The following is a 25314-nucleotide window of genomic DNA, read 5'->3' as shown; positions in this document are numbered from 1 at the left end:
ACAGAGTCGGACACGACTGAAGCGACTTAGCAGCAGCAGCACTGGTGTTATTTGGGTTTGCCTTCAGTGTTAGGTTGTTGCTCAGTCACTTGGTTGCGTCTGACTCTCTGCCGCACCGTGGCCTAGGCCTCCCTGTCCTTCACTACCTCCCGGAGTCTGCTTAAACGCATGCCCATCGAACTGGTGAGCCATTAGACCCTCTCATCCTCTGTGTCCCCTTCTCCTCTTGGCCTCAATCTTTCTTGGCATCAGGGTCTTTCTTTTCCAACTTTAGTGTAGGTTTTTTCATTAAGCCAAAGGAACTCAAGAAGAATAAATAAGCCAGTCTCTTTAAGATTAATTGGATTTCACCTTTTAAGAATGTTCAATATAAATCTAATAAAATGTGCTCTTTTGCATAGGAAATGAAGGAAGGAATGCATGGGAAGTGTATAGAGCACTAGCTAGAACACATACATGTTATTCATGATTGAAACTCTTTTTTTATGTGAGAAAATGAAAGCTTACAAATATTAAGTGGCTTGCATAGGATAGTACATGCAAAGTGTACCAGAGTTGGGGCCTCAACTCCTGAAAGTCAACTCCATAGCCTTTGCTCTTAATCTTCTACTAAGAACTCACTGAAAAATTAGTTGGGGGGAAGACTATACATAGATATGTCCTTTAAACTGCCAATGGTGTGGATTAGAATGGTAAAGGACTGAAGAAATAATTAAATTCTGAGGAAGATGGTGCCCATGAGAACAATGAGAAGAAAATGCTGAGAATACATATTTTTGAATCCTGTAATCACCATCACCTGGCTGTATAGGAAGTGAGGAAGAAGATAAAGATGAAGGACTCATTTGAGTGAAGGAAAGACATTGAGTTCGAAACACTAGAATACCTGAAACAGGTATTGTATAGGGGGCTCTGACCAGCAGGGCAACTACTTAAGAAATAATATATAGGTGAAATGGCGTGGCTGTGTTCCAAGAAAATTTATGAAAACAGGCAGAGGGCCAGATTTGGCCTATGGACTGTAGTTTACCAACCCTCATCCTAGATAGCTCAAAGTAAAAGGGGATATTATGGCCATTTTGCTTATATTAGCCAACACGCCTATAGGCCCATCTGTCACTGGCCGGGAGTGAAGATGTCATACAGACAGGTACTGGCACAGGAATGGGGGTAGCGGGTTACCATAGTAAACCTCAGAATCTAGTATGGGAAAGAAACAGAAGTAGGAATTCCCAGCTTGGTCCCCCACTCATTAAAAATGACTGAGTCTACATACGAAATATACCTTTCCGACATAAAAATACCTTTTTCGATACTACGTATAGTCAATTTGGGACTAAAATACAGCCCAGTTCCCTGCTAAGACAAAGCATTGTGAATCCAGAGGAAGGGGGCGTTTAAAACAACTTGTACAAAGTATGAGTTGGGAGAGATCTTGCTGACCTGACCTCTAGATTGGGCTTTAAGTTGAAGCTGTGAGACTGGATGCAGTCCTCTGAGGAAGAAAGTATAATAGGGGAAAATCAAACAATAAAACAAACACAGAACCAGGAAGCGGCAAGAAGACAGGAGACCTCTGAAGAGAGTGAAGAAAAAAGGGATGGAAGTGCAGGCCAGTATCAGATCCCTAATACCCCAGGACAGAAGTATTTCAAGAAGAGAGCACAAAGGTAAACAGTATAAACGGTAGCAAGGGGGAGGTGGGCACGAAGATAAGAAGCTGTTGGATGTAACCATCAAGTCAGCCATCATTAGCAACCTCTGAGAGATTTTCAGTATTGTGATAGAAATAAATGTCCAATTGCAAAGAGTTATAGACTCAGAAACTCCAATACTTTGGCCACCTGATGCGCAGAGCTGACTCATTTGAAAAGACCCTGACGCTGGGAAAGATTGAGGGCAGGAGGAGAAGTGGAAGACAGAGGATGAGATGGTTGGATGGCATCACCAACGAAATGGACATGGGTTTGGGTGAACTTCGGGAGTCGGTGATGGACAGGGAGGCCTGGCGTGGTGCGGTTCATGGGGTTGCAAAGAGTCGGACACAACTGAGCGACTGAACTGAACTGACAGAGTCAGAGGGAGGCGAGGAAGCAAAGACAGAAAATACAATTTTTCTTGGCACCAAAAAGAGAAAACTTGGTTGAGAAAGCTGAGTGTGTGTTTGTTCAGTGTAACAGAGGCCTGAACATTGGTTGTGCCCTGAGGAAAAGCACAGGAACAGGTAAAAGGACATAATTTATGAAGCAAAGCCTGGTTTCATCTTCATAAATATTTTGTTTAAAAGTTCCATAAACAGCAGTGGCCCAGGAAATGCTTCAGCAAATACTCATTAATGAAATGACAGCTATTTAAAAATGTTCCCATAGCTGTTATATGTTTACCACCCCTTGTGTAATAAAGACTTCTGGCATGGAATTTTGAGCTCCTTCTTTAGTCTGAGAACGCTTCCGTTCCCTGAGGATTTTCAGAGAATAGGGTACATGGTTGACCTCTTACTCAACAGGAGGAAATTATGCTTTCACCTCTTGCCCCTGAATAATTTTATCATCCAGTCATTACTTCTTCTGGATGAAGATAGAAATAAGACTGAAAGCCGGAAGCCTGGATGCTAAATGAGTAATATTTCCGGACTTAGTTCCCCTACTCTGTAAAACGAAGACTTGCTCATTGCTAAGTCATTGCAGCTCTAAAAGAACCAAATGAGCAGAAAAGACATATATAAATCAATGCTTGTTCTTATTTTATTTATCACACAACACATTGAAACAATGCAGGTCCCCAACAGTGCGGGAGGGGTGTGTTTTATTATGTATGGGATAGTCATAGAACAGAGGATTATACCCTTGTCAATTATTTGTTTTCCAAGGTGTTCTGAAGATATAGAAAAAGTTGCCAATAAAATTTTACATGAAAAAGGTGGAGTCCAAATTTGCAGTGTGAAGCTGGTTTTGTAAAAATAAGGTGAAACGAAATATTGGTGCCATATTATGAACACAGATACAGAAGGAAATCTAACAATAGGAATTACTCTACTGGAGAGTGAAATTCGTGACAATTTATTTTCCTTTTGTATTATCATTCTCTTTATAATCCTCGTAATAGTTAACTCCTTTGTGAGTTAGGAAAGGTATTTTACATTTAATGTTTTACAGGAAGGTCACTTTCTTTTCCATTGTACTCAACTCTACTTAAAATGTTTTCAAGTGGGGAGGAGGACTTCTGGGTGCTAACTTTCCTGATGGACTAGCCCTGTGCTCTGGAGAAGGACTACAGAAGATATGCTTGATATTAAACATATTCAAAAGCAAGTCGGTTGGAGATAGAAGATACAGACAAATGAAAACTGCCCAGAATTATTATTATTTTCTTGTTAATTTGGAAGTGAAGTGAAGTCACTCAGTCGTGTCTGACTCTTTGCGACCCCATGGACAGTAGCCTACCAGGCTCCACCATACATGGGATTTTCCAAGCAAGAATACTGGAGTGGGCTGCCATTTCCTTCTCCAGGGGATCTTCCCAACCCAGGGATCTAACCCGGGTCTCCTGCATTGCAGACAGACGCTTTACCGTCTGAGCCACCAGGGAAGCCCTGTTAATTTGGAAAGATGTCAGCATTTTACCTAGATGTTTGTAACTTATCTAATCTTTGTTTAAAGCTTACCAAAATAATATTTGGCTTGTAAAATTGTCTTAGACTCAGCCATTTTTATTTATTCTTCTGTTTCCACCCCCCAACTATTAATACAGCAAATGCTAGCAGCATCTTCTTCTAGCAAATGCATTATCAATTCCACAATGCTTTCAGCGAAATCAACAAACCAAAAAGGGGTATTGGAAAATGGCTGATACCTCTATGTCCTCCAACTCTACTTTTTAAATTATTATTGACAATAGGCACCCGATGCTGTTTCTTCATAGCAATTTACAGTTCCAAATTACTCGTTGCTAACAGCAATTTCATAATTTGTTAAATGGCATTATATAATGAAATTTTCATGTTTTAGCATGCCCCAGCAGTGAACTAAATAGCAAACACTTTGGTAATAAAATATGAAGTAAAATATATATGGTTTTTGGATCATGTATTTGTTAACAATCTTTTAAGTTATATTCACTTAACAGACACTTAGATCTGCTGCTGCTCAGTGGTGTCTGACTCGTTTTGACCCCATGGAATGTAGCCTGCCAGGCTCCTCTATCCATGAGATTTCCCAGGCAAGAATACTGGAGTGGATTGCCATTTCCTTCTCCAGAGGATCTTCCCAATCCAGGGACTGAACCCACGTCAACGGTGTCTCCTGCATTGCAGGCAGGTTCTTTACATGCTGAGCCACCCGGGAAGCCACTTATTGCACTAAAACATACCAAAAGAATCTCGGTCTTTAACCACATCACCTCTTCAATTGTCCAGAAGTATTGATTTAGTTCATCAAAAAATGCCAGTATATAAGGATATAGTTCTGCTGTTTGAGCATCTTTTCTTTCCTGAGAGGCTGCAATTGAAAATAAGCTAAATGCAGATTTTTATCAGAACAAATCAATTATCTCTCTGTTCACCAATTGAAGAAATATCAGTAGCTTCTCTCTCTAGTTCACATCCTACAGCATTAAGCTTGACAGCCCCTTGGAAAGCATACATCTTGCTCACTGAATTCTAGTTTAAGAGGGGCTAGCTTTGACTACTTCTGGAGAATTCTCACAAGGTTGTGTGAAAAAAAAGGATCCTTATAAGGCACTGTGGGCTTCCCAGTGGTACAGTGGTAAGGAATGTGCCTGCCAGTGCAGGAGACTCAGGAGATGTAGGTTTGATTCCTGGGTCAGAGCAGGAAATGGCAACCCACTCCATTATTGCTGCCTGGAGAATCCCATGGACAGAGGATCCTGGTGGGCTACAGTCTAGAATGTTGCAAAGAGTCGGATACAACTGGGTATGCATGCAGACACATAAGGTATTATCAGTGAACACTGTCACATGTTAATTTATTTCAAATTTTCCTTCTTTACTAATTTTAAGAGTCATTTTCTAAATAGAAACCTTCCCAAGTGTGCATTCCTAATGACACTGAGTTTTCAGTGATAATATATATCATGCGTCAAATTTTCTAATTAGGTATGAATGTGAAAATTAAATTTTAATTAACCTGAAACAGTCAAGTAGAGAAAACTTTTACTGAATTAACATAGTATTCTTTCCACTTGAAAATAACACATGCCATTTAACTAAAAGTAGGGGGCAAAAATAAGCAAAATTTCTACTTTTTAGATAATGTTTCTACATTTACGCAGACCCTAAATTCGCTGTTGCAAACAAAAGATAGTCCCTAGTTCATTGTTTCAAACAGAAAGAGTTTGTCATATATATCACAAAATGCTTTTACACCTAGGACCAACTTCCACAGCGACTAGGTGAAACCTGTTTTTTTTTTTTTTTAAATAGTTTCAGTTTGAAAAGGGCCTTCAATACAAAAGACCTCACAGCGTAATTCTTTATAAAGCTCTATGATCAAGGAATTAGCAGTGGATTCTTATTAAAGCTGGAATGTAGAACTACTCTGGACTCAATCTATAGCTTCACGTATTGTCTAACATATCCAGTTTTAATTTCTTTCTTGTGTCAAACAGAATTAATGATCAAGATCATTGAGAAACCAGTGATCCATTTTGCTCTGAAATGCACTACATAAAAAAATGTGGGAAGATAAGAAAACATATATTCAGCTACTAAATTCAATGTTTTATGGCATTTTCAGCTTAGAAAAATCTGTAAATAAGAGAAAGATGCAGTTTTTAAAAACCAAGATATAATGGAGACAGTTAGCCTTACTTTCCTCTTTTTTTCCCTGAAGTTTCATCAGCACACAGAAGAACAGCAGAGATTAGATGACAATGATCATTTTTCCTTTTCTCTCTTTTCTACCAAGCAGTATTATGCTATTTCTCAGACACACATGCATGTGAACAGCATATGTGTGAATGAGGCTAAAATAATGTACTTAGTACTTGTCCACTCACACATGCTCAGTTGTGTCCAACTTACTGTGACCCTATGGATGGACTGTAACCTGCCAGGCCCCTCTGTCCATGGAATTCTCCAGGTTAGAATGTTGGAGTGGGTTTCCATTTCCTTCTCCAGGGGATCTTCCCAATCCAGGGATCAAACTCTCGTCTCCTTATCTCCTGCATGGCAGGCAGATTCTTGACCCCTGTGCCACCTGGGAAGCCCAGTATTTGATTAATACTAATTAATATTATAGCCCCCTTGAAATTGGTTAGTCACTGATTCCTTGACACATACCTCCGGTAATTGTGTAAAAAGGAAAACAAACAGCACTTTCTGTATCTAATGTAGGAATGAGGTAGTTATCCCAGAGCCACTTCCATGGCAACTTCTACTACAGAACACAACTAAGAGTTTGGACACAAACCAAAAGCCTCCTAAGCACCTAAAATAGATGTCACCATGTCTGTGCACTTTGGCTCTGCACTTTCCTCATACAAGGTTCTCTTGGGTCTTCGGATAAAGTTATAGCCTCTCATTCCTTCCATGTTTTTTTTTTTTTTTTTTTAATAAACTTGTTTGTTTTTTGGTTTTCTTGTGCACAGCACAAATGAAATGATCATTACAAAGAGATGGTTGAAGCTGAAGAGAGTTAGTAGAGGAATACAAATTGTCCACACCAGCAGGTAAAGAGATCACAGTTCCAAATGAATGATGAACACAAGAAAAAAAAGTCCCATAAAAATAATACAATTTTTTAAAGCACAGTAATTATGTGACCTTATGACGTAAAAAGGATGGCCTTACACACCACAGAACAGGCCCCGCAAGTATTATTATGTTATAGAATAAATCTATGATGTGTATTCATGACGACAATACTGAGAAACTCACAAAACTTTGAATTTAGTCCTCTCCAGAGAGACAGTAAAATATCTAAGGCTTCCCAGGTGGCTCAGTGGTAAAGAATGCGCTAGCCAACGCAGGAGACTTGGGTTCTACCCCTGAGTTGGGAAGATCCCTTGGAGGAGGAAACGGCAACCTAATCCAGTATTCTTGCCTGGGAAATCCCATGAACAGAGGAGCCTGGCAGGCTACAGTCCATGGGGCTGCAAAGAGTTGGATACAACTGAGCACATACATATTATTATAGATTTCAGAAAGATAACTCTCCAAAAAATGGCTAAATTCTCTCTAAACTTTAGGAGTTTTCAGTAGTAAACTTCTAAGCTTCCTTTTCTGGAAAGTCCATAGATAGAAAACTCCTTAGTTCTCTGTTACTTGTTTACTGACCAGCAGCGAATACTATATATAGTATTAGCTAACCAGGCCTCTGGGGCAAGAGGGACATCTCAGATGACAGTGGTAAATGGGGTCTTATCTGTCCACTCCACTGCCAGGTGGGCTACTCCTCTTCTGCTCTGAAAACCCCTTTAGAGCTCAGTGATTTGAACTCTTATAGCAGATATCACTCTTAGAAATGCTGTCCCTTTAAGGTGGATGAACTTAAGATAAACTTCATCCAAAAATTAAAAAAAAAAAGAAAGTTTACCAGAATTTGTAAAACTAAATGGGGGTAAAGGGAAGGAAGGGTTAAAATGAACAAGTATAGAAACAACCTAAAGATAAAACTCCAGTTTAAAAACTCATGTTTTCCAGGTCAGATACACCAAGCTGTGATGAGGTCAGGGGAACTTGATCCAGACAGCTTAAGGGCCTGGGCTTGCCCTGTGCTGGTTCCCTTATCTGATTGACTCTATAGGTTCTGCACTTCAAGCTGACAATGGATTAACCAACCTCGGCCCCTCTTCCCCAAGTCAAGAGCATTCTGTACATTCTGTAATACTAAAGCATATCCTGCTTTATTCAACCTGATCAATAAAACATAAAAGCCACCCATGACAAGAGTCAACAAAGGACAAAACTAAACTAAGATTCAATATAAAATAACAATTCTTAGTTTCCTAAAAGCAAAACAAGATCTTAGCAGCTTCAACCAACAACAGCTCCAAAACAATACTGAAACACTCAAGAGCTAAGATATTCTAAGAGTGTGTTTTCTCTCAGAATAGAGGCAAAGTGGGAGAAAAAGGTCAGATGACCACAGAATACTTGTGCCTGAAAGAAATGAACCTTGAAGGAGATTTCTATGAGTTAAAAAACAGTACCTTATAAGTAACTGGTCTGGTCTACTCACAGCTGTTTCCAGTGTCGACTCTTGTTTAACTGTCTACTGACTTCAGTTTAAAGTTAATTCTGTTGGCAAAAAAGTACAGAGCTTGTCTGGAAAGTGCTGTTGGGACATAAACCATTCCTTTCAAAGCGGTGGTAGCTGTATTAAGTTTTCTTGTAGAGGGGAATAGAAATCCTTCCTGTAGCAAATCTTCTTCCTCCTTCCCCTCAGACTTACTCAGTATCCTCCTATCCCATATATTGAATAGACAGAGAGGGAAGGAAAAAAAAAAACACTGCCAGGAAATATACCTTAAATAATGTAGTATTTGAGCATTTAGAAATAGACCAAAAAAAAAAAAAAAGTGGGGGGGGGATTTAAAAATGAGAACCAGAGAAAGCACATCAGGATCTTAAATATAATTTAGCCCAATGCCTTCACTTTATAAATAATGTAAGTGATGCCTAGAGAAAATACGCTTTGTGCAAAGTCACTCACAAAGCTCATATGTGTCAGCTAAGAATAGCTATTGGATTTCACAACTCCCAGTTCAAGGCTTTTTCTATTACACTATTGTACCCGAGGGGAAATGGTTTACCTTTTTCCTCTGCATCCTTGTAGAATACCCACACAAGCTGGCAGCAAGAAGTAATACAATGTCAGAACCACCTGTTCTCAGAAAAAAGCATTTCCCTCCACTTCACAGTCCTTAATATTGAACATCTCTCTCTCTAATGTCTAATTTCTTCTATATTTAGGAAATAATATTTTCCTCTGCTGATTTTCCAGAATATTTTTTATGTCTCAGGAGTTGCCATTTTTCAGGGGCTATGAATATCCTTTAATCCTTACAGAGGACTCCTGAAAAGGATGGAGCTGTGACAGTTGTTAGAGTAAGTAGTTACTTGGCTCTTGAATCAGAAACACATTATTATTACCAAAAATCTCTGCTTCTAAATTGTCTAAAAAAAAAATTTCACCATATATACAAGTTTATTTTTTGATCACTTTTTTAAAAGATTTTTTTGATGGGGACCATTTTTAAAGTCTTTATTGAATTTGTTACAATACTGCCTCTTATTTTATGTTTTTGGCCATGAGGCATGCGGGATCTTACCTCCCCCAACAGGGATCAAACCAACATACTCTACATTGGAAGATGAATTCTTAACCACTGGACCACCAGGGAAGTCAGCTATTCTTGACTATGACTTTTTAATATACTTTGTTAAATATAAGATAAACATCACAATAATTTTTATTTGGTATCTGTCACATCACTTTTCCTACCTATATATGAGAAATTATTTTTCTTGAACTGAAGGGATGATTTCTTTATTATAATTTTTTTAAAGTTTTCTTTTGAAATAATTCATTCACTTATTAAACAAATATTAATTGAATATTTATAAAGCTACCTCATCCATCCCTTGTGGAATATAATAACTGACAAGCAATAGCTTTTTCAGAGAAGTGCATAATTTTCAAATAAAATCAAAGGGTTTAGATGGGAAGTAAGGCCAATTTTCTATAACTTATGTTTTTCTTCATTCCCATGCATCAACCATGTGCCCAACATTTACTTACATTCTACCCATTGAGTCATTCACTCGCAAAAACATCCATCCTAGGGTCAGATAAGCCAAAATATGAAGTGGCCCAGGCTAAAATTGCTCTGGTCACTACTGATCTTTCTATTTGATATGACTCCTTAAAATATTAATGTCAAATCAACTTTACATGCTATGACTCAAAGACACAATTAACTAAATTCTCAGACCATTAAAGACCATTTTCAAACTTTTACTCATTCCTTATCTCAGAAATTCACTGTTTGGTTTTGATATTGCTTGTCTACTTTTAAGATTCCATTTATCTATGCTTGTCCTGGTCTTTGGCAGAAAGCAATGTAATTGTGAACAAATAATTGCAAAAGTATACTTTTTAAAATGAAAATTGGATTAGATTTTTAAAAACATTTTCCAAAGTGTTGAGTAATTAACATATACCATATAAATCTTCCAACCCTGACAAATAAACAGTTGATATTCAGAATACGTAAATGTTGAGAGAGAAATCTTGTAAAACATACTCTGTGCTTTTTGACACAATGGTAGATCCTATTTTCCTTTTGTTCTTAATTAATCTTGCTTGATTGAGCTCTAAGAAAATGAAAACCCCACAGACATTAACATCTAATCTACATTTATACCTAACACTAATATGTCAAATATGACAAGAGTTTGACACACAGATGTGTATTCCTTGGGTTTACTAAAATTTTTCCATATTTTTCCTTTACTTCTTAAGCTTTTACTCTTTATTTGAACATTTGGCCTTTGGGATGTTAGAAGGGGCAGGAAGGAAGTGTGAGTAAAACCTTAAAGGAGAAGTAGGCTGTGAGGAGGCACAGAGATTCAGATGGAATGACTGACGTCAGGGTGATTCAGGGCTGTTGAGTAGACTCAGGGGAAAAAAAGGTGTAGAGAGAAGTCACGTACCCGCAGGTTGTTTAGAACAGAAGTGGGTTGAGTCACAGACAATAGATTATAGGTACTGATTTCAGGAACCAAAGTCTCTCAAAATAGGGTAAGCAAAGAAAGAACCAGCAATTTTGGTGACCAGTGCAAGCAACAGGAAATTGGCCCTCAAACTTACTTTGTAATTCATAACCCTGTTCCTTTGTCCCCATTGAGAGGGAAGCAATTGCTGTCAATATGTGAAATTTAGCACTATCTAAAATAACACAGTGGTATACAATCATTTTAAAAAATCCTCTCTCTTTATATTTAGGTCCCTTGGACATATTCCAGGTTGCCCAACTCTGGGCATGCTCTGAATTTCAGAGCCCTTAGGTAAGTTTAGGGGGGAAGAATTACTGTGTTATGAAGATGGAATCTATGGAGTTGAATTCCACTGATGGGAGTAGCACTTAGAGCAGAGGTGAACTCCAGGGCAGACTGTATTAACACAGGCAAGGCCATCGGAATTCTCAAACTCTCAGTATCCTCCTCTCAATTTTCAGGTTTACAGTAACATTAGAAAAAGGTTTGTACTAAAGAATCCCAGAGAGCAGTTTTGTGATAGCAGGGAAGGGAAGTGATCACGTGAACAGCTGTTAGATTATTTTGTGTTTGGGAAGAGTTTTCATAGGTGGACATTTTTAACTGTCCCAGGAGACTGACGCACATAAAAATCTCAAGCATCAACCCTCTTAAACTAGTTCAAGCTCCTGCTTGCTATGTTGCCTTCTCTGTTCACAGTCCAGTCTCCTCACAGCAGCCAGAGTCACCATTCCCCTCTTCATCTCCTCTGTTGGTTTCCATCATCTCCTGCTTTATATCATCCAACGGGTTCCCACCATCTCTCTCCTTCATTCCCTGCAGTTTCGCATTATCCTCTGGTTCACTCTTCAGTCATTAGCCATTATTCCTCGTTTCATTCCTACAAGGGTTTCCCATTATCCCCTGGTTCACACTGTCCAAAAATTCCCCTTCATTCTCTGCTTCGTCCCTACAATGATTTCCCATGGCCCTCGGTATAAATCCAAATGCCTAGCCACAGCCTCCTAGGCTCTCCATCATTTTGCCTCCATTTATCTTTCCCACTTTTCTAAATGCTGTTCCGTTTGTCTAGAAAGTGCCTTCCTCATATCTTCACAGAACTATTCTCTTCTCAGCATTCAGAGCTCATTTTAAATGCTTCCTCTCCAGAAAAAGAATATCCTGACCACTCTGGTTAACCATCCTCCCGACCACATACACACATTCTCTCTACCTTGTTTCTCTACTTTGGTTTTTCTTCACAGCACTTACCACTATCCAAAATTATCTTTGGTTCTTTTTTAGTTATTCATTCATTCAATTAGTTTAAATATGTTCACTGTATCTCTTCTAGAATAACCTGCTATATAATGCAGGGAGCACAGCCTGGTGCTCTGTATGACCTAGATGGGTGGGAAGAAGGTTCAAGAGGGAGGCGATATATATACACATATGTAGTTATGTGTATATATATACATGTATATAGCTATGATTGATTTGAGTTGCTGTCTGGCAGAAACAAAAAATATTTTGTGAAGCAATTATTGTCTGATTTAAAACAAATAGAATAAGTTTTATAAACTTAATTATAAAATATTATCAGAAATGTATCAGAAGTTACAAATAAGATCAGAACAATAAGATTTTGGCTCTTTTAAACCTCATCATTCCCAGTGTTCAGAACAGTGTCGACTATAAAATAAGTCTTTGATCAACATTTCTTGAATGAATTATTTATAGTCCTGCCTGGGTTACTACTCTTCATTCAACAAGCATCTAACCTAAGTCCACAAGCATGAGGGCAAAGACAACCCACCTTTACAACTGATGGAACCCTGAAAATCTCCTCGTGGCTCAGCAGCTAGGCATCTCAGAAATAAAGAGCCCCTGTTGGGCTCTAGGTATGTAACTGTACCTACACAAGGGGACTCTAAGCCCTTAAATTTTCCTAACACAAAGGCCAGAGTATACCTCTGACTTGCCAGAATATCCTTTATGGATACATGCACCAGACTAGGTATGGGATTATATTTGCTAGAAGGTCCTGAGAGCTTCCGGATATTTCCTTTGTTTCCTAAACTCTACAGTAACTGCCCTTATTTAAACAGCAGATATCCGACAACAAATTCTATCCTTTCCAGGTGGTTTCAAGAAACTGATCTCAGCTGCCAACTCTTCAGGAGAAGAAGCTAAATCTTTGCATTCACAACACATGTTTTCTAAATGAAAAGGGGGAAGACTAAGTAATTTTAGAGAGCTGAGCTCACAGATAATCTCATCCACCATCTCAGTCCTCCTCCACACTGATTCAGAGCTCTCCAGTGAGCTGTGAATTGGATTGCCTCCATCTCCTCTCCTACTGCTTCCTAATTACCTGTTCTAGTGAGTCAGCCTCTGGGTCCTGGGGCTCAGATGCACTGTGGGACGATGAGACTGGCTCAACACATGCTGGGTCCAGTCACATCAGAAAGGTACTGAAAGGGAAACTTCCCTGATGGGCCAGTGGTTAAGACTTTGCCTTCCAATGTAAGGGGTGTGGGTTCAATTCCTGACTGGGGACCTAGATCCCACATGCCTCATGGCTCTGCTCAAAAAAAAAAACAAACAAAAAAAAACATAAAAAAGAAGTTAAATAAATAAATAAGAAGTAATATTGTAACAGATTCAATAACAAATTTTAGAAAATGGTCCACATAAAAAAATTTCTTTAAAAAAGAAACATGCTAATGTGATGGTGGGCAAACACAGGGGGATTCCTTGTTAGGAAGAAAATGATTTTTCCCAAGCACACACACAGCAGTTGTCCCCTAGGACACAATGATGTAGAGAAAATCCCTTGCCAGAACACTGTTGCCACTAAATGGAAAATAGCATCATATAAATAACTGTTGGAAAAAAATGCCATTTTCTTATGGACTAAGATTAAATATTAATCTAAATACATAGGTGTCACTTATTTAGTCAATAAATCAAAGCTACAAATATTTTTTATTGCTTTCTTTCGACAAGGTTTTATGCTAAGTCATGAGGTCTCTCATCCTGGAGTCTGAAGTCAAGTTGGCCTTAGGAAACATCACTATGAACAAAGCTAGTGGAGGTGATGGAATTCCAGCTGAACTGTTTCAAATCCTAAAAGATGATGCTGTGAAAGTGCTGCACTCAATACGTCAGCAAATTTGGAAAACTCAGCAGTGGCCACAGGACTGGAAAAGGTCAATTTTCATTCCGATCCCAAAGAAAGGGAATGCCAAAGAATGTTCAAACTACCGCGAAATTACACTCATCTCACATGCTAGCAAAGTAGTGCTCAAAATCCTCCAAGCCAGGCTTCAACAGTATTAGAACCAAGAACTTCCAGATGTTCAAGCTGGATTTAGAAAAGGCAGAGGAACCAGAGATCAAATGGCCAACATCAGTTGGATCATAGAAAAAGCAAGAGTGTTCCAAAAAAAAAATGTACTTCTGCTTTATTGACAATGCCAAAGCCTTTGACTGTATGGATCACAACAAACTGTAGAAAATTCTTCAACAGATGGGAATACCAGACCATCTTACCTGCCTCCTGAGAAATCTGTATGCAGGTCAAGAAGCAACAGTTAGAACCAGACATGGAACAATGGACTGGTTCCAAATTGGGAAAGGAGTACCTCAAGGCTGTATATTGTCACCCTGCTTATTTAACTTACCTGGAGAGTACATTATGCGAAATGCTGGACGGGATGAAGCACAAGCTGGAATCAAGATTGCCAGGAGAAACATCAACAACCTCAGATATGCAGACACCACCCTTACAGCAGAAAGTGAAGAAGAACTAAAGAGCCTCTTGATGAAAGTGAAAGAGGAGAGTGAAAAAGCTGGCTTTCAAAATTCAGAAAACAAAGATCTTGACATCTGGTCCAATCACTTCATGGCAAATAGATGGGGAAACAATGCAAACAGTGACAGACTTTATTTTCTTGGGCTCCAAAATCACTGCAAATGGTGATTCCAGTCATGAAATGAAAAGACCCTTGCTCCTTGGAAGAAAAGCCATGACAAACCTAGACAGCATATTAAAAAGCAGAGACAGTTCTTTTCTGACAAAGGCCCTTCTAGTCAAAGCTATGGTTTTTCCTGTAGTCATGTATGAATGTGAGAGTTGGACCATAAAGAAAGCTGAGTGTCGAAGAATTGATACTTTTGAACTGCGGTGTTAGAGAAGACTCTTGAGAGTCCCTTGGACTGCAAGGAGATGCAACTAGTCCATCCTAAAGGAAATCAGTCCTGAATATTCATTGGAAGGACTGATGCTAAAGTTAAAGCTCCAATACTTGGTCCACTTGATGTGAAGAACTGACTCATTGGAAAAGACCCCGATGCTGTGAAAGATTGAAGGAGGGAGGAGAAGGGGATGACAGAGGATGAGATGGTTGGATGGCATCACCGACTCATTGGATATGAGTTTGAGCAAGCTCCGGGAGTTGATGATGGACAGGGAAGCCTGGCATGCTGCAGTCCGTGGGGTCACAAAGTTGGACACGACTGAGTAACTGAACTGAACTGAACTGATGAGGTCTCTATAATAATCCCTTGTTATATCATGGTATGATAATATTTCTGTATCCAGAATACAGAATTCCCTAGGGAAATAAGGTCTCTCTTCCTTTCTTTACTTCTTTATTTTCTTCAGTTTATTGAAGCCTGTATTTATTAAGTTCATATAGTGTGCAATGTTTGAGTATAAAGAAAAATACAAAATCCAACATAGGGAATCTTGGAGGTGAAAGAAGTCTACTGACTATTGGGAAATTAACACTGAATTATAAGAGAACACAATGGAGGGCTTCCCTGATGGCTCGGTAGTTAAAAAATAATCCATCTGCCAATACAGGAGATGCTGGTTTGACCCCTGAGTTAGGAAGATCCCCTGGAGAAGGAAATGGAAACCCACTCCAGTATTTGTGCCTGGAAAATCCCATAGGGAGAGGAATCTTGTGGGCTACAGTCCATGGAGTCTCAAAGAGTTGCACATGACTGAGCGACCGAGCATGAACACACGTGGCACTATAAGAAGGGACACGACCAAAGGTTTCCTTGAGGAGGGGCAACCAAGAAATACTTTGAGTGCATCAGGAAAGGAAAAAGACTAACATTTCAGGCAGGAGATAAGGATAGAGTTGGGCCACTTCAAGTAGTTCTACAGAGCTGGAAGGTAGAATGAATAACATACCGTAATGGGTAAAATATGCAGAAAGAAATACAGACAAAAGCCAGAGTCAGGAACCTAGGCTTTATCCTGAAGGTTGTGGGTAGCTACTAAAGGATTTTAAACATTGGCTATTTTGGTTTTAGACTGCTAAGTAGAAAAAGAATTTAGGAACAAGTGACCTAAAGGACGGCTTAAGAGGACACTACTATACCATTGTAAGACATTGTGATGGTCTGGAGGGACGGAAAGACAGAGATGATCTCAAAAGATATTGAAATTGTTCCATAGGTAGGAAGATATAGGATAGACAAACTTACTCCCAAAATGTCCATAAAATCATTACAGAAAAATGTATACAGTGTTAGATGTGCATGAAAATGTAAATCCTTATTATACAAAAAACATTTTTTATAAATTCTATCCATTTGCTGATTAGTAAGCCGAGGCACCAAACTTAGAAGAGTGATAGAATTTGAACTCATGTTCCCATGGCTACAATATCATATTTTTTACGCTGAATTGTCCGTCCCTTTTAGGAGATCATAGATTTTGGACACCTTTTTAAACTTTGGTGACTAGGATTGAAGAGACTGGAATATACTTTGGCAGGATCTTAGAAGATTCCTTACTTAGGCAGACTGTTTAGATTTTTTAGTTATAAGCATGTTCAGATTTGAAATTCAACACAAACAATGGGCTTCCCCAATAGCTCAATAGGGTAAAGAACCTGCCTGCAATACAGGAGACATGGGTTCAACCCCTGGTTCAGGAATATCCCCTAGAGAATGAAATGGCAACCCATTCCAGTATTCTTGCCTGAAAAATCCCATGGACAGCAGAGCCTAGGGGGCTACAGCTCAAAGAGCTTCAGGAAGTTAGTGAGTGAATAAACACGGCATACAACACACAAAGAATTATATTTGCATTGTGTCTATGAAACTGTATGTTTTGCTCCCTGCAAAAGCACAGAACCTTCATCAAATTCCTCTTAATAATCTAATCATTTTAAGCCTGAAAGATTTATTCACACTCTATAGAAGGATAGCCATTTGAAACCAAAATGAAAGTCGACTTGGCAGATATCCTAGTTCAATCAAGTCAAATACTGAGTTTTGAGTACAATGCAGTTTGAAAGACAAATCAGCTTCAATGAGTCTAGGAAGGGAAGAGGCACAACTCTTGAGACACTGAAAACAGAAAGGGGCAGACAGCTCAAACAGGAAAAAAAATGCTGAGATTTGCCTTAAAGTTGGAGGAGGGAATTCCTTCTCTAGCATATTTTGCAGCTACTACAGGTAGGATAACCATATAGTTCACTATCCAAAACTTGACTCTTTTAGATTAAAAAGAGGCACTGATTAATTACAGTGGGATAGCAGATAAAAACTAGGGCTCTTATAGACAAACTGGATATACACCATCCTACCTAGAGGTTTGCATTAAACCTGTCTTTCAGATGATGATATTATAAAAAATGAGGTCATTGGTTTTAAAGTAACTGGCTCTTAAAATGAGTCAAGATTGAAAAAAAATTTTTATACAACTTGGACAAGGTATTCAAATACATATACGAGGGTCAGATCAACTGAACCATTTGGGACGTAATAATCCTTTTAGTTCCATAGTTTATTTTATTAAAAAATGATGTCGAACAATAAAAATTACAATTCATTTTAAGACAGTAACAGACAGCAAGTATATAGTGTTTAGTAATAGTAGTCTTAGTCACTCAGTTGTGTACAACTTTGAAACCCCATGGATTATAACCCACCAGGCTCCTCTGTCCATGGAATTCTCTAGGCAAGAATACTGTTGTAGGCAGCCTTCCCTTCTCCAGGGGCTCTTCCCAACCCAGGGATCAAACCCAGGTCTCCTGCATTGCAGGTGGATTCTTAACCATCTGAGAGACCAGTATCTGGTATCCCATAAAAAGTAATGTATTCACATACACATTTTTGCTATAAAATATAAAGATATTAGTCTCGATGGGTGCCCTGAGCTATTTTGATTATTTCAAAATAAGCACAGGCCTTATTTTTCAATGCATTAACCATAACAGAATCAATATTAATAACACCAAATTGAGTAGAATCTCAATCCATTTTTTTTCCTTAGATGAAAAAAATCCATTTTTTTTCTTAGATGAAAATATCCTTTCTTATATGGCAAAGTTCCTTACTAAGCTGGACAAAAGGAAGGATGAGCATAGCACAGGAAGCAAACATTCTCAGGTACAGACAGGCGATATCAGCCACAATTAATTAGGCTTCCAACTTGGACAAAACAATTGACTTCACTGGGGCTTAGTTTTCTCCTATTTAAAAAATGAGAGGATTTAGTTTGAGTACATCAGGGGTTATTTCAGATGTGAAGTTGGACTATCCTCTGAGATAATTATCTCCCATATGTTTTATATTTGTTTAAGGTTTATTCATCTATGAGGACTAAAGATCTGTTGCATCATAAAAATACTAAAACAGCCAGTTATTGAAGAAACAACTGCACTGGTAACCACAATTATGATTTTTTTTAAGATTTTCCAGAATAAAAACATAGACAGTGGGGAAACATTTTATTTTTTAGGGCATAATAGGAGGACTATTAGGATTTTCTTATGGGAAAAGTCATCAGATACAAAATGTTGAAACACCTAGTGCTTAATATTTTTTAAATATTAAGCTTCTTTGGGTTCCCCAAACCACTGAATTTATACAGAAAAACAGATTTTTCTCAGAAGTGTAGAGTTGCTTCCTGACACTGTCACTTTTAACAAGGAAAGAATGAATCCACATTTACAAGACAGAGTGTTGGAAATAAATAGAGAAGGCTCCTCCCTGCGCTGTAGTCCTTGACAAGTTCCTAGATACATGAGCATGGTTCAGAAAATTATAAAAACAAAGTGCCCATCAATTCTTTGACATTGGACCTCAAGATTCAAGGCCAACAAATACAAGGAAGTCAGACTTTTTCCCCATATTATTTTGATTCCTTTCCAATGCATAAATAACATATTTCCTTATATATCAATGATTATTAATGATCAATGCAAAGAAATAGAGGAAAACAATTGAATGGGAAAGACTAGAGATCTCTTCAATAAAATTAGAGATACTGAGGGAATATTTCATGCAAAGACGGGCTCAGTAAAGGAAAGAAACAGTACGGACCTAACAGAAGCAGAAGATATTAAGAAGAGGTGGCAAGAATACACAGAAGAACTATACAAAAAAGATCTTAATGACCCAGATAACCACAATGGTGTGATCACTCACCGAGAGCCAGACATCCTGGAGTGCCAAGTCAAATGTGGCTTAGGAAGCATCACTACGAACAAAGCTAGAGGAGGTGATAGAATTCCAGTTGAGCTATTTCAGATCTAAAAGATGATGCGGTTAAAGTGCTGCACTCAATACGCCAGCAAATTTGGAAAACTCAGCAGTGGCCACAGGACTGGAAAAGGTCAGTTTTCATTCCAATCCCAAAGGAAGGGAATGCCAAAGAATGTTCAAACTACTGCACAATTGCACTCAATCACACGCTAGCAAACTAATGCTCAAAATTCTCCAAGTGAGGCTTCAACAGTACGTGAATTCAGAACTTCCAGATGTTCAAGCTGTATTTAGAAAAGACAGAGGAACCAGAGATCAAATTGCCAACATCCACTGGATCATCGAAAAAGCAAGAAAATTCCAGATAAATATGTACTTCTGCTTCAGTGACTATGCTAAAGCCTTTGACTGTGTGGATCACAACAAACTGTGGAAAATTCTTCAACAGATGGGAATACCAGACCACCTTACCTGCCTCCTGAGAAATCTGTATGCAGGTCAAGAAGCAACAGTTAGAACAAGGCATGGAACAATGGACTGGTTCTAAATTGGGAAAAGAATATGCAAAGCCTGTATACTGTCACCCTACTTATTTAACTTATACTCAGAGTACATCATGCAAAATTCCAGGCTGGATGAAGTACAAGCTGGAATCAAGATTGCCAGGAGAAATATCAATAAGCTTACCATATGCAGATGACACCATCCTTATGGGAGAATGTGAAGAGGAACTAAAGAGCCTCTTGATGAAAGTGAAAGAGGAGAGTCAAAAAGCTGCTTAAAACTCAGCATTCAGGAAACAAAGATCATGGCATCCAGTCCCATCCCTTCATGGCAAATAGATGGGGAAAAAAATGGGAACAGTGAGAGACTTTAATTTTGGGAGGGCTCCAAAATCACTACAGTTTTGGGGGGCTCCAAAATCACTCCAGATGGTGACTACAGCCAGGAAATGAAAAGACACTTGCTCCTTGGAAGAAAAACCATGACAAACCTAGACAGCATATTAAAAAGCAGAGACATTACTTTGCCAACAAAGGTCTGTATAGTCAAAGCTATGATTTTTTCATTAGTCATGTATGGATGTGAGAGTTGGGCTGTAAGGAAAGCTGAGCATCAAAGAATTGATGCTTTTGAACTGTGGTATTGGAGAAGACTCTTGAGGGTCCCTTGGACTGCAAGGAGATCAAACCAGTGAATCCTAAAGGAAATCAGTCCTGAATATTCATTGGAAGGACTGATGCTGAAGCTGAATCTCCAACACTGTGTCCACCTGATGAGAAGAACTGACTCATTGGTAAGGACCCTGATGCTGGGAAAGATTGAAGCCAGGAGGAGAAGGGGATGACAGAGGATGAGATGGTTGGATGGCATCACCAACTAGATGGACATGAGTTTGAATAAGCTATGGGAGTTGGTGATGGACAGGAAAGCCTGGAAGGCTGCAGTCCATTGGGTCCCAAAGAGTCGGACATGACTAAGTGACCGAACTGGACAAAAAATAATGAAGATGAATATAATGTAAAATTTAATGTTTCTACCATCTTAACCCTCACAAATTCTATTATTAAGGATCAACAGTTGTAGTACATCCACCCAGATGGTCTATCCATTCGTCCATGCAACTATCTACATCTGCACACATACATACATATGTATATCTACAAATCTGGTTTTCAAAAGGTAAACACTTTCCTTATTTGCCTCAATTTTTGAAATTATTAAAATGTGTTTACCTTTAGAGACAAGCAAGCCAACATAATTACACATATGTCTTCTTTAATCATCATAAATTTCTCTCCTCCATTCTTAATAACTTGGACTTACACAACTTCTCAGGTGGCTACAAAAAATAAATGCAATGATATTTTACTGGCAGTCAAGAAGCTTAACAAAATGAGTACCTAACCAACGTTTACCGATTTGAATGAATCGTACCAAGGATCCTAACCTCATCAATGTGGAAGAAGCCGCCATTAAACAATCTCATGTAAATTGACTTCCCTACTACCCATTCCTCTGTTTTATCAAATGTTCAAGAATTGCTTATTTGAATACTTCTCAAGCACTGTTTTTTGTGTGAGGATTTGTCTGTTTCAAATATGAATACTGTATTTTTCATCACTATATGACCACTAAGCAATAAAAAACCATACTTGAATAGATCCATCTTCATAAAAAATTATCCCCTGAAATTTCCTTCATTTTAATCAACACATTGTTGAATCTATTAATCCCTGCATCCTTATTTGAGATTACAAATGTCAATGAGTATTCCCCATAGTTCTACGGTGAAAAAGTAGTCCCACAGGTCAGTTTAGCCAGCAGTTATTGAACTGGTAAGATAATTACTGGCAGTTTTCGCTTACTGAGAAAATAATTTTATTTTTCTTTCTAATTTTAGTAGATTCTTTATATCTTTATCCTGGAAATTATCAAGTCTTTTGGTTTTTCAATAAACTTCAACTTTGATTTCTTTCCTGATATTATTCAATGAATCTATCATCATCTATGTTAGTAATACTTTCTTATGAAAGAATATATATTTCAGTCAAAGAGAGAGATGTCATTGGACTTTGTTGGTGAAATGCTAGAGTGTTTTTATTCTTTAAACTCCATTTGTTATTGACAAGCAGACAACATTTAAAGACATGGGTAGATGAGATGATCAGAAAGAGTGAGTGTAACTAGCAAAGCTGAACAAGGACAGAGACCTGTGGTATTTCAATGAAGTGTTAGAAGTATTGGGTGTGTGGCATGTGTGTAGTTTATAAATATATGAATGAGACATATATGTATTGGAATTCACCAATCGGTGAAAAACTTTGAAGATTCCTGTTTCTACTCAGAGAGATATAGTTATAGAAATAGCTGTGCAAAGGTGGAAGGGCTATAATAGAGATATGAGTCATTATTCGGCGTTTGTAAGGAGAAGAGAATGACAGAGGATGAGGTGGTTGGATGGCATTACCAATTCAACGGACATGAATTTGGGCAAACTCCAGCAGATGGTGAGGGACAGGGAAGCCTGGCATGCTGCAGTCCATGAGGTCACAAAGAGATGGACACGACTGAACAACAACACTTTTTATTTCAGCACAATTTCAAACTCACAGAAAGACTGTAAGAATACTGCAAACAAAACCTATATACCCTCTACCCCAGTTTATCGATTTCCATCTACCAATCTCTGTATAGGCATATGACTTTTTCTCTGACTCACTGAGAGTGAGTTGGAGACAATGTACCCTTTAGCAGTGCTCAGTGTGAACTTCCTAAGAGCAAGGATATTTTCTTATATCACTTCCCCACAGTTCTAAAAATTATGAAATTTAACATCGAACAATATTATTATCTAATCCACAGTTCACATTCACATTTTTAAATTGTCCCACTAATGTCCTTTATAGCTACTATTTCTCTATTTCAGGATCCAGTCCATAGTCACCCATTGCATTCAGTGTTCTTTTTCTATAGATTCCTTTAATTTGGAACATTTCCTCAATCTTTGTCTTTGTACATCTTAAAATTTTTAAGGGTACAGCAAATTATTTTATAGACTGTCTCCCAGCTTGGATTTGCCTCACATTTCCTTAGTATTAGATTCAGGTTATACATTCTTAGCAGAAATGTCAGGGAAGTGATGTTTTCAACACGTCATAGCAAGAGGCACATAATGGGAAGAAAATGCAAAACAGAGGAGATACATGCATATGTACAGCCGATTCACTTTGCTGTACAGGAGAAATGAAAACATTGTAAAACAACTATACTCCAAAAAAAAAAAAAGAATCACATGACATCAGGTTGTTCTGAAATTGATGAAATTTGATCCATTTTCTTATCATACTCTTACACAGCAGTTTTTAGCACCCACTGATTATTTCTATATTAGCTGTCATTTTATTGTAAAAGAGAGCTTTCCCATCCCATCTATGTATGTATGTATTTACTTATTTATATTAAAATAAACTCATGGATTTTTATTTTATTCAATTATTATATATTTTAATATTGAAATTATTCCAAATGTGGCCAGTAGGAGCCCTTTCAGCCCAGATCCTCTGTCCTTTTTTATGTCACTATCATTCTTTGAGCACGTTCTTATTTCTGGGACAAAATGTTTCAGGCTTAGCTATATGTTCCCTGTCCCAGACTCAAATGAGTCTTCTCTCCTTGATTCGTCTTAATGGAAAACAGCATTTAGAAACCATATGCCATGGGACTTCCCTAGTGGACCAGTGGTTAAGACTTCACCTTCCAATGCAGGGAGTGCAAGTTCAATTCCTGGCCAGGGAACTAAGATCCCACATGGCTTGTGGCCAAACAAACCAAAATGTAAAACAGAAACAAAATTGTAAAAGTTCAATAGAGATTTTAAAAATGGTCCACATCAAGAAAAACTCTTGAAAAAAAAAACACATGCCAAACACTCATACCATTGCTTCTACCGTCTTGCCAGACATAGCTAGGGGAAAAAATTAAAGATATAGTACATATGCATACACACAGAGTATATATTTTATTTATTTAATCATATATTTCAATTCCTCACAACATAATTGGACTCGCAGGTTTAATACTATGGGCAATTATTACTTATACTTCCATTGCCTTTCCCATCTTTTCCTACATTTTTAAGTACATATAAATATCTCAAAAATAGTAAAATGATGCTATATCTTCTGTTCTATAAATAAGTGTGTGTGCGTGTGTGTGTGTGTTCAGTTGCTCAGTCATGTCCAAATCTTTGCAACCCCATGGACTGAACCCCGCCAGGCTCCTCTGTCCATGGGTTTTGCCGGGCAAGAATACTGGAGTGGGTTGCCATTTTCTTCTCCAGGGGGTCTTCCCGACCCAGAGATCAAACACATGTCTCCTGCTTAGCAGCAGATTCTCTACCACTGAGCCACTTGGGAAGCCCTAGTCCTAGAGTTAAATTAATTCAGTGTCACTGTGAGAATTTTATCATACATTCCCATTCTTGAGTTTTTGATTTTGGTTTCACAAAATCCACACTTGAGTAATTTTTTTTTCCAGGAAGGCAGATAGGTATTATATCATAGAGAATATACTCCTACAGCAGCTTGGTGGATATATTTTCATTGGTATCACTTATTATCCTCCAGTATCTCCTGGCACTCACAATCTCTATGAAGATGTCAGAGGTAAGTCTGTATTGTTTATTTTTCCCTTTCTATGCAACTTGATTTTATTTTATCATCGGGATGACAGTAGAATTCTTCTTTTTCCCTTAATGCTAGATAACAGGTTATGTTTGGATATCCTGTTTTACGTCAATTTGATGGACCCATTCAATCTGCAGACCAAGATACTCTTATTCTTTTCTTCTTTCAATATGTTTTAAAATATTTTTCCTTTCCATTCATTGGTTTTCACCCTTCAGAGATACCTATTTTTCCTTCTTCTATCATCTTTTTGCTAATTATTCTAAATTCTGTATCTTCCCTCTGCTTTTGTCACAATTATTTCAAGCATTTCCTTCATGCCAGTGATCTCATCTGTAGTTCTGTCTTTCTTGATTCCAATTTATCTGTTAGATTTATGAGTCTTGTTAAAGTTCTCAGTTTGCCTCCTCAACTCTGAGCATTTTTTTTCTGTTGTTTTATCATTGAGTTCACATCTATGGAATTCATGGTTTTTCTTTAGATAATGTATTTTCTTTCATAATGCATAACATTGGGTACTCATGGAGGACTTCAGATTTCTATCTCATTTTTATCTTATCTTAGGTAATTTTTTCAATCTATATTTGACAGGCTAGTTTCATTTGTTTTCATCTTCCTTCCTTTGTTTTTAATTATTTACTTTTTTACTGTTACTATTTTGCTAGAGCATGTTTGCAGGTTGTCATGCCAACTCATTTCACTTTGCTCATGGTTAACAAGGCCTGCACATCTAAACAATCTCTTTTCTCTGAGCCTGTGAGCATGAATCTCTTTGACACTTTTCCCACCTTGTAAGAACACTGTTTATCTTTCCTTCAAAGCAAAGATGTCTGGACATTTCTTTAGGAGTCAGTATGTTTCTTTGATTGTGCCCACAGAAATGTCTTAAGA

At 38.0% G+C, this 25314-nt stretch overlaps 1 protein-coding gene across 3 annotated transcripts in view; it reads right to left on the bottom strand.

The window, feature by feature from the left end:
• Positions 1 to 25314, bottom strand: part of ARHGAP24 (Rho GTPase activating protein 24) — a 549762-nt gene that overhangs the window by 218824 nt on the left and 305624 nt on the right. Inside the window, exon 1 of one of the 3 annotated variants that reach the window (XM_010845966.1) lies at positions 8170 to 8512. The exons of 1 other annotated variant lie outside the window; for it this stretch is intronic. The gene's annotated coding sequence lies outside the window, so the exon portion shown is untranslated. Of the gene's footprint in view, positions 1 to 8169; positions 8513 to 25314 lie in introns of those variants that run through there. One more of the 3 variants, XM_010845969.1, reaches the window with a different exon arrangement.

The sequence above is a fragment of the Bison bison genome, unplaced genomic scaffold (genome assembly GCF_000754665.1).
Source record: "Bison bison bison isolate TAMUID 2011002044 unplaced genomic scaffold, Bison_UMD1.0 scf7180017864228, whole genome shotgun sequence".
NCBI lineage: Eukaryota > Metazoa > Chordata > Mammalia > Artiodactyla > Bovidae > Bison > Bison bison.
This window is presented reverse-complemented; position numbering and strand designations above follow the sequence as displayed.